Source organism: Pristiophorus japonicus, chromosome 2 (genome assembly GCF_044704955.1).
Source record: "Pristiophorus japonicus isolate sPriJap1 chromosome 2, sPriJap1.hap1, whole genome shotgun sequence".
NCBI classification, from domain to species: Eukaryota; Metazoa; Chordata; class Chondrichthyes; family Pristiophoridae; genus Pristiophorus; species Pristiophorus japonicus.
Window position 1 is genome coordinate 20,209,543 of NC_091978.1, and position 14,251 is coordinate 20,223,793.

The 14,251-nt window shown below is 45.4% G+C and overlaps 1 protein-coding gene across 1 annotated transcript in view; it reads right to left on the reverse strand.

Annotated features, from left to right (window-relative positions):
• LOC139229640 (apolipoprotein L3-like) overlaps positions 1–4,314 on the reverse strand; it is a 40,706-nt gene extending 36,392 nt beyond the window's left edge. Inside the window, exons 1-2 of the mRNA XM_070861161.1 lie at positions 4,257–4,314; positions 3,335–3,428 (exon numbers count right to left, since the gene is read on the reverse strand). The gene's annotated coding sequence lies outside the window, so the exon portion shown is untranslated. The remainder of the gene's footprint in view (positions 1–3,334; positions 3,429–4,256) is intronic.
• Positions 4,315–14,251: the final 9,937 nt, after the last annotated feature.

Consider the following 14,251-nt stretch of genomic DNA (forward strand, 5'->3'; position numbering starts at 1 on the left):
TGTTTTAATTGCCGGTGTTTTTAGTGTCCCCCTCCCCTTTTATAGGGGGCACTTGGAGAAAAAAATATGATTTTAGTGCCCAAACAAACCCCCCAAAAAAACACAAAAAAACACAAAGAAGGGCCTTGTCAATGTTTGGTGCGTCCCCCAGATCAAGGGGCCACGATTTAATGTTTTAGTTTCCTCCCAAAAGAGTTCTGTGGACAAGCACTCCAAGGTCCTTTTGTTCATCCACACTATTAAGTGGCCTATCGCTTAATGTGAACACCCTTTCCTTATTAGCCCTCCCAAAGTGCATCACCTCACACTTCTTTGAATTAAATTCCATTTGCCACTGCTCTGCCCACCTGACCAGTAGATTGATAACCTCCTGCAGCCCCCTGCAGCCCATGACTTTCCTCTTCATTATCAACCGCACAAACTTCTTAATCATAGTCCCTATATTCAAATCTAAATCGTTGATATAAGCCACAAAAAGCAAGGGTCCCAGTACTGAGCCCTGCGGAACCCCACTGGAAACATCCTTCCAGTCACAAAAACATCCATCAATCATTGCCCTTTGCTTCCTACCTCCAAACCAATTTTGGTTCCAACTTGACAACTTTGCCCTGTATCCCATGGGCTTTAACCTTCATGACCAGTCTACCATGTGGGACCTTATCAAAAGCTTTGCTAAAGTCCATATATACTACATCGTACGCACTACCCTCATCGACCCTCTTGGTTACCTCCTCAAAAAATTCAATCAGGTTAATCAGACACGATTTTCCCTTTACAAATCCGTGCTGACTGTCCCGAATTAATCCTTGCCTTTCCAAATTCAGATTTAACCCTGTCTTTCCGTATTTTTTCCAATAATTTTCCCACCACTGAGGTTAGGCTGACAAGCCTGTAATTACTCGGCCTATCCCGTTCCCCCTTCTTAAACAAGGGTACTACATTAGCAGTCCTCCAATCCTCTGGCACTATGCCCAGATCCAAAGAGGACTGGAAAATAATGGTCAAGGCCAATTTCTTCTTTTACTTCGCTCAACAGCCTGGGATGCATTTCATCCGGGCCTAGGGACTTATCTACTTTCAAAGCTGTTAAACCCCTTAATACTTCCTCTCGCACTATATTTATTTCATCTAGAATATCACACTCCTCCTCGATAGCAGTATCTACATTGCATCTGTTTTCATAAAGGAAAGGGGCAAAGTATTCGTTCATATAGTTGAAAATGCACTGCCACTCATGTATGTACAGGACTTTATATCACTAAAGAAAAAGTACTCAGTAAAATAATGAGACTAAAAGGTGGATAAGTCCCCTGGACCCGATGGCTTGCATTCGAGGGAGTTAAAAGAAGTGGCTGCAGAAATAGTGGATGCATTGGTTGTAATCTACCAAACTGACTCGGAGTCTGGAGAGATCCCAGTGGATTGGAAAACCGCAAATGTAACGCCCTTATTTTAAAAAGGAGGGAGACAGAAATCAGGAAACTATAGACCAGTTAGCCTAACATCAGTTGTTGGTAAAATGCTGGAGTCCATTATTAAGGAAGCAGTAGCAGGATATTTGTGTTATGTATTGTCCATGTACATTAAATGTATAGTTACAATGGTGCGCCACAGGGGGCGTTGTGGCAGGAGGCAGAAAAGTACCTGCAAGACAGGGTATAAAAGGCTGCCCACCACACCTGAGAGGCACTCTGGAGTTACACAATAAAGGACTAAGGTCACAGCAGTTACTACAACACCAGATTGTGTGGAGTCAGTGATTTGAGTGCTACATACATCACAATTTGGAAAAGCATAAAACAGACAAGCAGAGTCAGCATGGTTTTATAAAAGGGAAAACAAATTTGACAAATTTTCTGGATTTCCTTGAGGATGTAACGTGCAGGGTGGAAAAGGGGGAACCAGTGGGTATGGTGTATTTGGATTTCCAGAAGGCATTCGATAAGGTGCCACATAAAAGGTTACTGCACAAGATAAGAGCTCACGGGGTTGGGGGTAATCTATTAGCATGGATAGAGGATTGGCTAACTAACAGAAAACAGAGAGTCAGGATAAATGGGTCATTTTCCGATTGGCAAACAGTAACTAGTGGGGTGCCGCAGGGATCAGTGCTGGGGCCTCAACTATTTACAATCTATATTAATGACTTGGATGAAGGGACCGAGTGTAATGTAGCCAAGTTTGCTCATGATATAAAGCTAGGTGGGAAAGTAAGTTGTGAGGAGGACACAAACAATCTGCAAAGGGATATAAACAGGCTAAGTGAGTGGGCAAACATTTGGCAGATGGAGTATAATGTGGGAAAGTGTGAGGTTATTCACTTTGGCAGGAAAACTGAAAAAGCAAATTATTATTTAAACGGAGAGAGGTTACAAAATGCTGCAGTAGAGGGACCTGGAGTCTTTGTGCATGAAACACAAAAAGTTAGCATGCAGGTACAGCAAGTAATTAGGATGGCAAATGTAATGCTGTCCTTTATTGCAAGGGGGATGGAGTACAAAAGCAGAGAAGTCCTGCTATAACTGTACAGGGTATTGGTGAGGCCACACCTGGAGTTCTGCGTACAGTTTTGGTCTCCTTAGTTAAGGAGGGATATACTTCCATTGGAGGCAGTTCAGAGACGGTTCACTAGGTTGATTCCGGAGATGAAGGGGTTGACTTATGAAGAAAGGTTGAGCAGGTTTGGCCTATACTCATTGGAGTTTAGAAGAATGAGAGGTGATCTTATTGAAACATACAAGATACTGAGGGGGCTTGACAAAGTTGATGCAGAGAGGATGTTTCTTCTCGTGGGGAATCTCGAACTAGGGTGCATAGTTTCAGAATAAGGGATCTGAATTGAGATGAGGAGGAATTTCTTCTTTCAGAGGAACGTAAATCTATGGATCTCTGCCCCAGAGACTTGTGGAGGCTGGGTTATTGAATATATTTAACGTGGATAGAGAGAGATTTTTGCAAGATAAGGGAGTGAAGGGTTATGGGGAGCCGGCAGGGAAGTGGAGCTGAGTCCAAGATCAGATCAGCCATGATCTTATTAAATGGTGGAGCAGGCTCGAGGGGCCAAATTGCCTGCTCCTGGTCCAATTTCTTATGTTCTTATATGGGCAAATGTGAGGGCAACCATGTGGATCAGGGCTGCGTTGTCATCTGACATTCACATGTTAAAAACATCACTGGGCAGCATTGCCCAACTGATGGGTTCCCCAGAATAGTTGATCAGCCGGCTCATCTCAAGCCAGGGGTGGAGGATGCTTCCTATTTGAAGAATGAAAAAGACCCGACATGGCAGGCAATCTTGCTTTTTTGTCAATTCAAATAAAATGTTTAACATTACCGATTGTTGAATCCGTTTCTATGATAAGAAAGAAAACAGCCCCTCTTTGCACACAATTGATATTGAATAATGACTTCAAACGAATTCTTCGAATCTGAGGAATGAATCAAAATCAACAAGTTGCATTTATACAGTGCATTTAGCATGGAAAAATATACCAACAGCACTTCATATAAACATAATCAGGCAACAATGAATCAGCCTGGCTGTCGGGCGGGAAATCTGGGGAAATGTTTTAAAGGCTTCCTGTAGTTAAAAACTGCAGGACGTGTGGGAAATACCTACTCCCGGAATTCCCGCCCACGGCTCCGAAATCATCCCATCTCATCCCATAAATATCAAGTGTCAGAACAGTGAATATCACGCTGTTAATAGGGTACTTAGACTGCAATAGACACGCCCTAACATTTTTGTGGCGAGTTTAGTCCATATCTGTGCGGTAAGTACAGGAACTTCACGCCATTCAATACTTATGATTAATGAGTCAGATGGCGAGATGCCGCTTTGCCACAGCTTTTGAAGGAGCTGGACATCTCGGCCAGCCACTTCCGGATTTCCATGTTTAACTGCGTATGTGTGGTCGCAGGAAATTGCTGCCCAATTTGCACACAAGTAACTGAGCGCTCACTGTTCGTCTGACTGTTACTTCGACAGCAATCTCTGCCCAAATAGTTACTCGGATTAGTATAACTGCACTGCAATTCGTGAATTTATGTTGTTCCTGGTATCCCTTTTGCGCAAACTCACCGAAAAGTAGCAATCACAATAGGATAGCATACATATTCGTTGTAGTTCTAATCAGTATTTGTTTCTTTAATTGTTTACAATCCATTTTAATCTGGATTTAATTGACAGTTATTAGAAGGAGACCGTAACTACAAACTCTCATTTCCCCACTGATAGCAAAATGCCCTGTACTTACCTGTTCTGAAACAACAACGATTGCGGATTCACAGTGACCTGCACTTGTTGCGGATGCAGCTGCCTCTATGCATACTGGAGATTTAGCATTTATAGACCTGGGGCTGTATGTAAACATATTACTGTGAAAGTGAAACCTCAATATTTCCGGGAAGCAGACACATTTCACAGAAAACCTAAAACACAGTATTCCCAGTATGAATGCTACTGAGACACAAACACTTCACAAGCCAACTTGCTGCTTGTGAGACACACACCTTCCTAGTGTGTAGTGTAAGTGTCCAACAAAAAACAGTTCCATCTCTTATACCGCAAAAGCCTTTGAACTCTTGTTTCCTTGCATAGCCATCATCATAGGCAGTCCCTCAAAATCGAGGAAGACGTGCTTCCACTCTAAAAATGAGTCCTTGGGTGACTGAACATTCCAGTGCGGAAATTACAGTCTCTGTCACAGGTGCGACAGACAGTCGTTGAAGGAAAGGATGGGTGTGTCTGGTTTGCCGCACAATCCTTCCGCTGCCTGCGCTTGGTTTCTGCAAGCTCTCGGCGATGAGACCCAGATGTGGGAATGTGGGAAGGGAGGACCTTGAGACAATCACTATCACTCGGGGGGTAGTGCTGGACAGGCTAATGGGACTCAAGGTAGAAAAGCCCCCTGGTCCTGATGAAATGCATCCCAGGGTATTAAAAGAGATGGTGGAAGTTATAGCAGATGCATTCTTTATAATCTACCAAAATTCTCTGGACTCTGGGGAGGTACCAGCGGATTGGAAAGCAGCTAATATAACGCCTCTGTTTAAAAAAGGGGGCACACAAAAGGCAGGTAACTATAGGCCGGTTAGTTTAACATCTGTAGTGGGGATAATGCTTGAAACTATCATTAAGGAAGAAATAGCAGGACATCTAGATAGGAATAGTGCAATCAAGCAGATGCAGCATGGATTCATGAAGGGGAAATCATGTTTAACTAATTTACTGGAATTCTTTGAGGATATAACGAGCATGGTGGATAGAGGTGTACCGATGGATGTGGTGTATTTAGATTTCCAAAAGGCATTCGATAAGGTGCCACACAAAAGGTTACTGCAGAAGATAGAGGTACGCGGAGTCAGAGGAAATGTATTAGCATGGATAGAGAATTGGCTGGCGAACAGAAAGCAGAGAGTCGGGATAAATGGGTCCTTTTTGGGTTGGAAATCGGTGGTTAGTGGTGTGCCACAGGGATCGGTGCTGGGACCACAACTGTTTACAATATACATAGATGACCTGGAAGAAGGGACAGAGCGTAGTGTAACAAAATTTGCAGATGACACTAAGATTAGTGGGAAAGCGGGTTGTGTAGAGGACACAGAGAGGCTGCAAAGAGATTTGGATAGGTTAAGCGAATGGGCGAAGGTTTGGCAGATGGAATACAATGTCGGAAAGTGTGAGGACATCCACCTTGGGAAAAAAAACAGTAAAAGGGAATATTATTTGAATGGGGAGAAATTACAACTTGCTGAGATGCAGAGGGACCTGGGGGTCCTTGTGCATGAATCCCAAAAAGTTAGTTTGCAGGTGCAGCAGGTAATCAGGAAGGCGAATGGAATGTTGGCCTTCATTGCGAGAGGGATGGAGTACAAAAGCAGGGAGGTCCTGCTGCAACTGTATAGGGTATTGGTGAGGCCGCACCTGGAGTGCTGCATGCAGTTTTGGTCACCTTAATTAAGGAAGGATATACTGGCTTTGGAGGGGGTACAGAGACGATTCACTAGGCTGATTCCGGAGATGAGGGGGTTACCTTATGATGATAGATTGAGTAGACTGGGTCTTTACTCATTGGAGTTCAGAAGGATGAGGGGTGATCTTATAGAAACATTTAAAATCATGAAAGGGATAGACAAGATAGAGGCAGAGAGGTTGTTTCCACTGGTAGAGGAGACTAGAACTAAGGGGCACAGCCTCAAAATACGGGGGAGCCAATTTACAACCGAGTTGAGAAGGAATTTCTTCTCCCAGAAGGTTGTGAATCTGTGGAATTCTCTGCCCAAGGAACCAATTGAGGCTAGCTCATTGAATGTATTCAAGTCACAGATAGATAGATTTTTAACCAATAAGGGAATTAAGGGTTACGGGGAGCGGGCGGGTAAGTGGAGCTGAGTCCACGGCCAGATCAGCCATGATCTTGTTGAATGGCGGAGCAGGCTCGAGGGGCTAGATGGCCTACTCCTGTTCCTAATTCTTATGTTCTTATGCACTTCCTCCACTTAGGGTGATCTCTGTGCATACTAGAGATTTAGCACGTATGTACTGTGAAACTGACACATTTCATACAAAACCTAAACCACAGTATTCTTAGCCAAAAGACAGATCACAATCTCTTTTAAGATTACAACAACTTGTATTTATCTAGCGCCTTTAATGGAGTAAAACATCCCAAGACGCATTTTCAAACAAAATTTGACAGAGAGCCACATAGAGATATTAGGGCAGATGAAAGAAGTAGGTTTTAAGAAGCAGCTTGAAGGAGAATAGAGAGGTAATTCCAGAGCTTAGGGCCTTGGCAGCTGAAGACATGATCACCAATAGTGGAACAACTATAAATGGGGATGCACAAGAGGCCAGAATTGGAGGAGCGCAAAGATCTCGGAGGGTTGTCGGGCTGGAGGAGATTACAGAGATCGGGAGGGGTGAAGCCATGAAGGGATTTGAAAACCAGGATGAGAATTTTCATATTGAGTCATTGCTTAACTGGAAGCCAGTGCAGATCAGTAAGCACAGGGGTGATGGGTGAACAGGACTTGGTGCGAGTTAGGACACAGGGAGCAGAATTTTGGATGCCAATTGTTGTACAGCTTTGTTGTTCTTTTCGCTTTGTAGCTTTAAGCGTCGAATTACACACACACTCAGTTGTAGTAATGGCAGAATCAGGTCTTTTATTTAAACATTCATACTAACAAACCCAATATGAATGCTACTGAGACACAAACACTACACAAGCCAACTTTCTGCTTGTTTCGGTTTCCAGTGGCTGCTTGTGAGGCACACACATTCCGAATGTCCAGTGTCCAGTGTGTGTGTCTAACAAAAACCAGTTATATCTCTTATACTTAAAAACCTTTGTTTCCTTGCCTAGTACATACAAACAATTAACATGCAGATGATGTCATGAATTACTGTACACAAACCAAGTGATCAGAAACAGAGGAGTTTCTTTGATTCCATGCATAGATAGTATTGATGATACATACAAATAGTTAACATACAGATAAATGACCAGCTATTCATTATCCTGAAGTCAAGTCTCACTGCCATAAATCGACTCCCACCATGAAGTACTGTATCATCATCATCATCATCATCATAGGCAGTCCCTCGAAATCGATGAAGACTTGCTTCCACTCTAAAGTTGAGTTCTCAGGTGACTGAACAGTCCAATATGGGAATTACAGTCTGTATCACAGGTGGGACAGATAGTCGTTGAAGGAAACGGTGGGTGGGGAGTCTGGTTTGCCGCACGCTCCTTCTGCTGCCTGCGCTTGCTTTCTGCATGCTCTCGGCGACGAGACTCGAGGTGCTCAGTGCCCTCCTGGAGGCACTTCCTCCACTTAGGGCGATCTTTGGCCAGGGACTTCCAGATGTTGGTGGGGATGTTGCATTTTATCAAGAAGGCTTTGAGGGTTTCCTCTGCCCACCTTGGGCTCGTTTACCGTGTAGGAGTTCCGAGTAGAGCGCTTGCTTTGAAAGTTTTGTGTCAGGCATGCGAACAACGTGGCCCACCCAACGGAGCTGGTCGAGTGCGGCCAGTGCTTCGATGCTGGGGACGTTGGCCTGATCGAGAACGCTAACATTGGTGCGTCTGTCCTCCGAAGGGATTTGCAGGATCTTGCAGAGACATTGTTGGTGGTATTTCTGCAGCGATTTGAGGTGTCTACTGTGTATGGTCCACATCTCTGAGCCATACAGGAGGGTGAGTATCACTACAGCCCTGTAGACCATGAGCTTGGTGCCAGATTTGGGGGCCTGATCTTCGAACACTCTCTTCGTCAGGGGGCCAAAGGCTGCACTGACGCACTGAAGGCAGTGTTGAATTTTGTCGTTTATGTCTGCCTTGTTGATAATAGGCTCCCGACGTCTTGAAAGTGGTCCACGTTGTCCAGGGCCGCGCCGTGGATTTGACTGGGGGACAATGCTGTGTGGCGGGGTCACCTTGGTGGAGGACCTTTGTCTTATGGATGTTTAGTGTAAGGCCTTAGTGTAAGCTCCCCGCTGGAGTGGAACTAAACTGCAGAACCAATGGGAACCTGTTCAACCATCGCCGTCTCCAGGCCAGATCCAAGACCGTCCCAATCTCTGTTGTTGAACTACAGTACGCGGAAGACGCTTGCATCTGCGCACATTCAGAGACTGAACTCCAAGTCATAGTCAACATCTTCACTGTATACACACAGGTGATCAGATAGTCACATTTGAATGGCTACATGGCTCCATTTCGTCGAGCAGCCTGTTTCAATCCAAACATCCTCTGTTTTAATCCAAACTTCAACCTTCAACTTTTAACCCTTTCGATTTCTCCAAACTGCGTCGAAGTTTCAGAAATGCGTGCTTTCACTCCCACAACAACAAGTTTACAGATGGTAAAACGAGAGTCGCCAGCTAGGAGTCTATTGGAATCATCATTAGGGTTTTAGGAGCAGGTGAGCTGAGGCAAGGGCAGAGACGGGCGAGATTAGGGAGGTGAAAATGGGCAGTCTTAGTTCTGCTGGGGATATGTGGTCACAAGCTCATTTCAGGGTCAAATATGACACCAAGGTTGCGGACAGTGTGGTTCGACTGTACACAGTTGCCAGGGAGAGGGATGGAATTGGCGAGGGAACTGAGGACTGAAGACAATTGCTTCGGTCTTCCCAATATTTAGTTGCAGGATGTAGTAGTAGTCTGACAACTTAGAGACAGTGGCGGGGTCGAGAGAAGTGGTGAGGTAGAGCTGGGTGTTGTCAGCATACATGATCTTATCAGTCATGATCTTATTAAATGGCGGAGCAGGTTCGAGGGGCCAAATTTCCTACTATTTCTTATGTTCTTATGAGCAAACTAATATAAAAATACAAAGTGCTGGAATTGTTCAGCAGGTTGGGCAGCATCTATGGAGAAAGAAACAAAGTTAATGTTTCAAGTCGATGACGTTTCGTCACAACCGGAAACTGATGCCATGTTATCACATGTTGTCGCTGATGGGCAGCAGGTCGTTTAGAAATTGGAGGGGGCCTAGGATAGATCCTTGGGCGACATCAGAGGTAATGGTGTAGGCTAGAAAAAGAGGATAACCTGCCAGAAATCCCAAAGAAACAAATATTGAATCGGTGATACAGACGCAATAAAATTAACGGAAGTAAATTAACAATAATAAAGAAAATAATGGCACTAAACAGTGACAAATCCCCAGGGCCACATGGTTTTCAATCCAAGAATTCAAAGGAAGTAGGTGAGCAGATTGCAGGTGCCCTAACTATAATCTTCCAAAGTTATCTCAATTCAAGAACTGTTCCTTTAGATTGGAAAACTGCACAAGTCACTCCACTTCTTAAGAATGGCGAGAGAGAGAAACAAGAGACTTATAGACCAGTTAGCCTAACATCTGTTGTCGGTAAATTGCATCCGTAAGACAAAGGTTCTCTGCCAATCTGACCCTGTCACACAGCACTGTCTTCCCCGCACCCTGCCCCCGCCTCGCCGCTTCCCGCCAAGTCATCAAGATCCACGGCATGGCCCTAGACAATGTGGACCACTTTCCATACCTCGGGAGCCTATTATCAGCAAGGGCAAACATCAACGACAAGGAAGGGCAGACAGCGACGATAAGGATATCCTTATTAGTCAGGAAATTGCGTTAGGGATATTGATGGGATTGCAGGCCAATAAATCCCCAGGGCCTGATAGTCTGCATCCCAGAGTACTTAAGGAAGTGGCCCTAGAAATAGTGGATGCATTGGTGACCATTTTCCAACATTCTATTGACTCTGGATCAGTTCCTATGGACTGGAGGGTAGTTAATGTAACACCACTTTTTAAAAAAGGATGGAAAGAGAAAACAAGGAATTATAGACCGGTTAGCCTGACATCGGTAGTGGGGAAAATGTTGGAATCAATCATTAACAATGAAATAGCAGTGCATTTGCAAAGCAGTGACAGAATCGGTCCAAGTCAGCATGGATTTATGAAATGGAAATCATGCTTCACAAACCTTCTAGAATTTTTTGAGGATGTAACTAGTAGAGTGGACAAGGGAGAACCAGTGGATGTGGTGTATTTGGACTTTTAAAAGGCATTTGACTCGGTACCGCACAAGAGATTGGTGTGCAAAATTAAAGCACATGGTTTTGGCTGTAATGCATTGACATGGATAGAGAACTGGTTAGAGGAAGCAGCGAGTCGGGATAAACGGGTCCTTTTCAGAATGGCAGGCAGTGAGTAGTGGGGCACCGCAGGGCTCAGTGCTGGGACTCCAAGTTTGCAGATGACACTAAGCTGGGTGGCGGTCGAGCTGTGAGGACGATGCTAAGAGGCTGCAGGGTGACTTAGACAGGTTAGGTGAGTGGGCAAATGCATGGCAGATGCAGTATAATGTGGATAAATGAGAGGTTATCCACTTTGGTGGCAAAAACAGAAAGGCAGAATATTATCTGAATGGCGACAGATTAGGAGAAGGGGAGGTGCAGATGTGTCATGGTACATCAGTCATTGAAAGTTGGCATGCAGGTATAGCAGGCAGTGATGAAGGAAAATGGCATGTTGGCCTTCATAGTTAGGGGATTTAAGTATAGGAGCAGGGAGGTCTAACTGCACTTGTACAGGGCCTTAGTGAGGCCTCACCTGGAATATTGTATTCAGTGTTGATCTCCTAATCTGAGGAAGGTTGTTCTTGCTATTGAGGGAGTGCAGTGAAGGTTCACCAGACTGATTCCCGGGATGGCAAGACTTACATATGAGGAGAGACTGGATCGACTGGGCCTACTGGGTCTGTATTCACTGGAGTTTAGAAGAATGAGAGGGGATCTCATAAAAACATATAAAATTCTGACGGGACTGCACAGGTTAGATGCAGGAAGAATGCTCCTGATGTTGGGGAAGTCCAGAACCAGGAGTCACAGTCTAAGGATAAGGGGTAAGCCATTTAGGACTGAGATGAGGAGAAACTTCTTCACTCAAAGTTGTTAACCTGTGGAATTCTCTACTGCAGAGAGTTGTTGATGCCAGTTCGTTAGATGTATTCAAGAGGGAGTTAGATATGGCTCTTACGGCTAAAGGGATCAAGGGAGAGAAAGCAGGAAAGGGGTATTGAGGTGAATGATCACCATGATCTTATTGAATGGTAGTGCAGGCTCAAAGGTCCGAATGGCCTACTCCTGCACCTATTTTCTATGTTTCTATGTTCAACATTGCCTCCAGTGTGCCAGTGCAGCCTTTGGCTGCCTAAGGAAGACAGCGTTCGAAGACCAGGCCCTCAAATCTGGCACCAAGCTCATGGTCTACAGGGCTGTAGTGATACCCGCCCTCTTGTATGGCTCAGAGACATGGACCATATACATTTGACACCTCCTCAAATCACTAGAGAAATACCACCAACGATGCCTCTGCAAGATCCTGCAAATACCCTGGGAGGTCAGACGCACCAACGTCAGTGTTCTCGATCAGGCCAACATCCCCAGCATCGAAGCACTGACCACACTCGACGAGCTCCATTGGGTGGGCCACATTGTTCCAAAGCAAGCGCTCTACTCGGAACTCCTACACAGCAAGCGAGCCTCAGGTGGGCAGAGGAAAGGTTTCAAGGACACCCTCAAAGCCTCCTTGATAAAGTGCAACATCCCCACTGACACCTGGGAGTCCTTGGCCAAAGTCTGCCCTAAGTGGAGGAAGAGCATCTGGGAGGGCACCGAGCACTTAGAGTCTCGTCGCCAAGAGCATCCAGAAAACAAGCTCAGGCAGTGGAAGGAGCGTGCGGCAAACCAGATTCCCCATCCACCCTTTCCTGCAACGACTGCCTATCCCACCTGCGACAGAGACTGTAATTCCCGAATTGGACTGTTCAGTCATCTGAGATTTTACTTTTGGACTGGAAGCAAGTCTTCCTCGATTTCGAGGGACTGTCTATGATGAGAGTCTATAATAAAAGATAGGGTGGATGAACACCTCGCAAATTTTCAGTGGATCAGAGAGAGCCAGCATGCCTGACAAACCTGGATGAATTTTTTGAAGAGGTGTCTAAAGTAGTTGAAAGGGGAATATCAATGGAATAAAAACAGAAATTGCTGGAAATACTCAGCAGGTCAAGCAGCATTTGTGGAGAGAGAAAGAGAGTTGATGTTTCAGGTAAATGTCCCTTCATCAGAACTGGAAAAATTAGAGATGTAACAGATTTTAAGCAAGTGTAGGGGCAGGAAAAGGGAGGGGAGGAAGAACAAAAGGGAAGGTCTGTGATAGGATGGAAGGCAGGAGAGATCAAAAGACAAAAGGGATGATGGTGCAAGGCAAAAGGAAATGGTAATGGGACGTTAAAAAAGAAAAGATGACTCGAGAAGAGGTGTAAATGGGCATGGCAGAATCAGCAACAGCTGCCATGTGAGAGGTTATGGTCTGAAATTGTTGAACTTGATGTTGAGTCCAGAAGGCTAATTGAAAGATGTTCCTCGAGCTTATGTTGAGCTTCATTGAAACAGTGTAAGAGGCTGAGGATGAAAAGATTAGAGTGGGAGTGGAGTGGAGAATTAAAGTGACAAGCAACTGGAAGCTCGGGGTCATGCTTAGGGACTGAACAAAGGTGTTCCGCAAAGCAGTCACCCAACCTGCATTTAGTATCCCCAGTGTAGAGGAGACCGCATCGTGAGTAGCGAGTACAGTACAGTACACTAAATTGCAAGAAGTACAAGCAAATTGCTGTTTTAACGCGGAAGGAATGTTTGGCCTCTGGACAATGGGAAGGGAGGAGGTAGACGGGCAGGTGGTGTATCTCCTCCGCTTGCACGGGTAGGTGGTGTGGGAAGGTGAAGGGTTGTTGGGGATGATTGAAGAGTGGACCAGGGTGTCACGGAGGGAGAATGCTGAAAGCGGAGAGGAGGGGAAGGTGTGTTTAAGTGGTGGGATCATGCTGGAGATGGTGGAATTGGGGGAGGATGATCCGTTGAATGTGGAGCTAGTGGGGTGAAAAGTAAGGGGAATGCTATCCCGGTTCTGGTAGGGAGGGGAAGAGGTGAAACAGAAGTGTGGAAAAAGAACAGACATGGTCGAGGGCCATGTCAACCACAATCGAGGGGAATCCTCATTTGATGAAAAAGGAAGACATATCGGAAGCACTAGTATGGAAGGTGGTATCGTCAGAGCAGATCCAACAGATGCGGAGAATCTGGGAGAATGGAATGGAGCCTTTACAGGAAGCAGGATAGGAGGAAGTGTAGCCCAGGTAGCTGTGGGAGTCAGTGGGCTTATAGTGAATGTTTGTCAATAGTCTATCCTCAGAGATGGAGACGGAGAAGTTGAGGAAGGGAGGGGAAGAGTCAGAGATGAAGTTGAGGGAAGGGTGGAAATTGGATGCAAAGTGAATGACATTTTCAAGTTCAGGGCGAGAGCAGGAAACGGCACCGATACAGTCATCAATGTACTGGAAAAAGAGGTGAGGGAGGGGACCTGAGTAGGACTGGAACAAAGAATGTTCCACATATTCCAGAAAAAGGCAGGCATAGATAGGACCCATGTGGGTTCCCAGAGCAACATCTTTAATTTGGAGGAAATGAGTGGAATCAAAGGAGAAGTTGTTCAATGTGAGAACAAGTTCAGCCAGGTGGAGGAGGAGGGTGGTGGTGGATGGGGACTGGTTGGGTGGAGTGCTCTCAGGCTGTCCTGGTGGGAGATGGAGTTGTAGAGGGATTGGACGCCCACAGTGAAAAGGAGACGGTTGGGGCAAGGTAACTGGAAACTGTTAAAGTGGCAGAGGGCGTCGGAAGAGTCGTGGATGTAAGT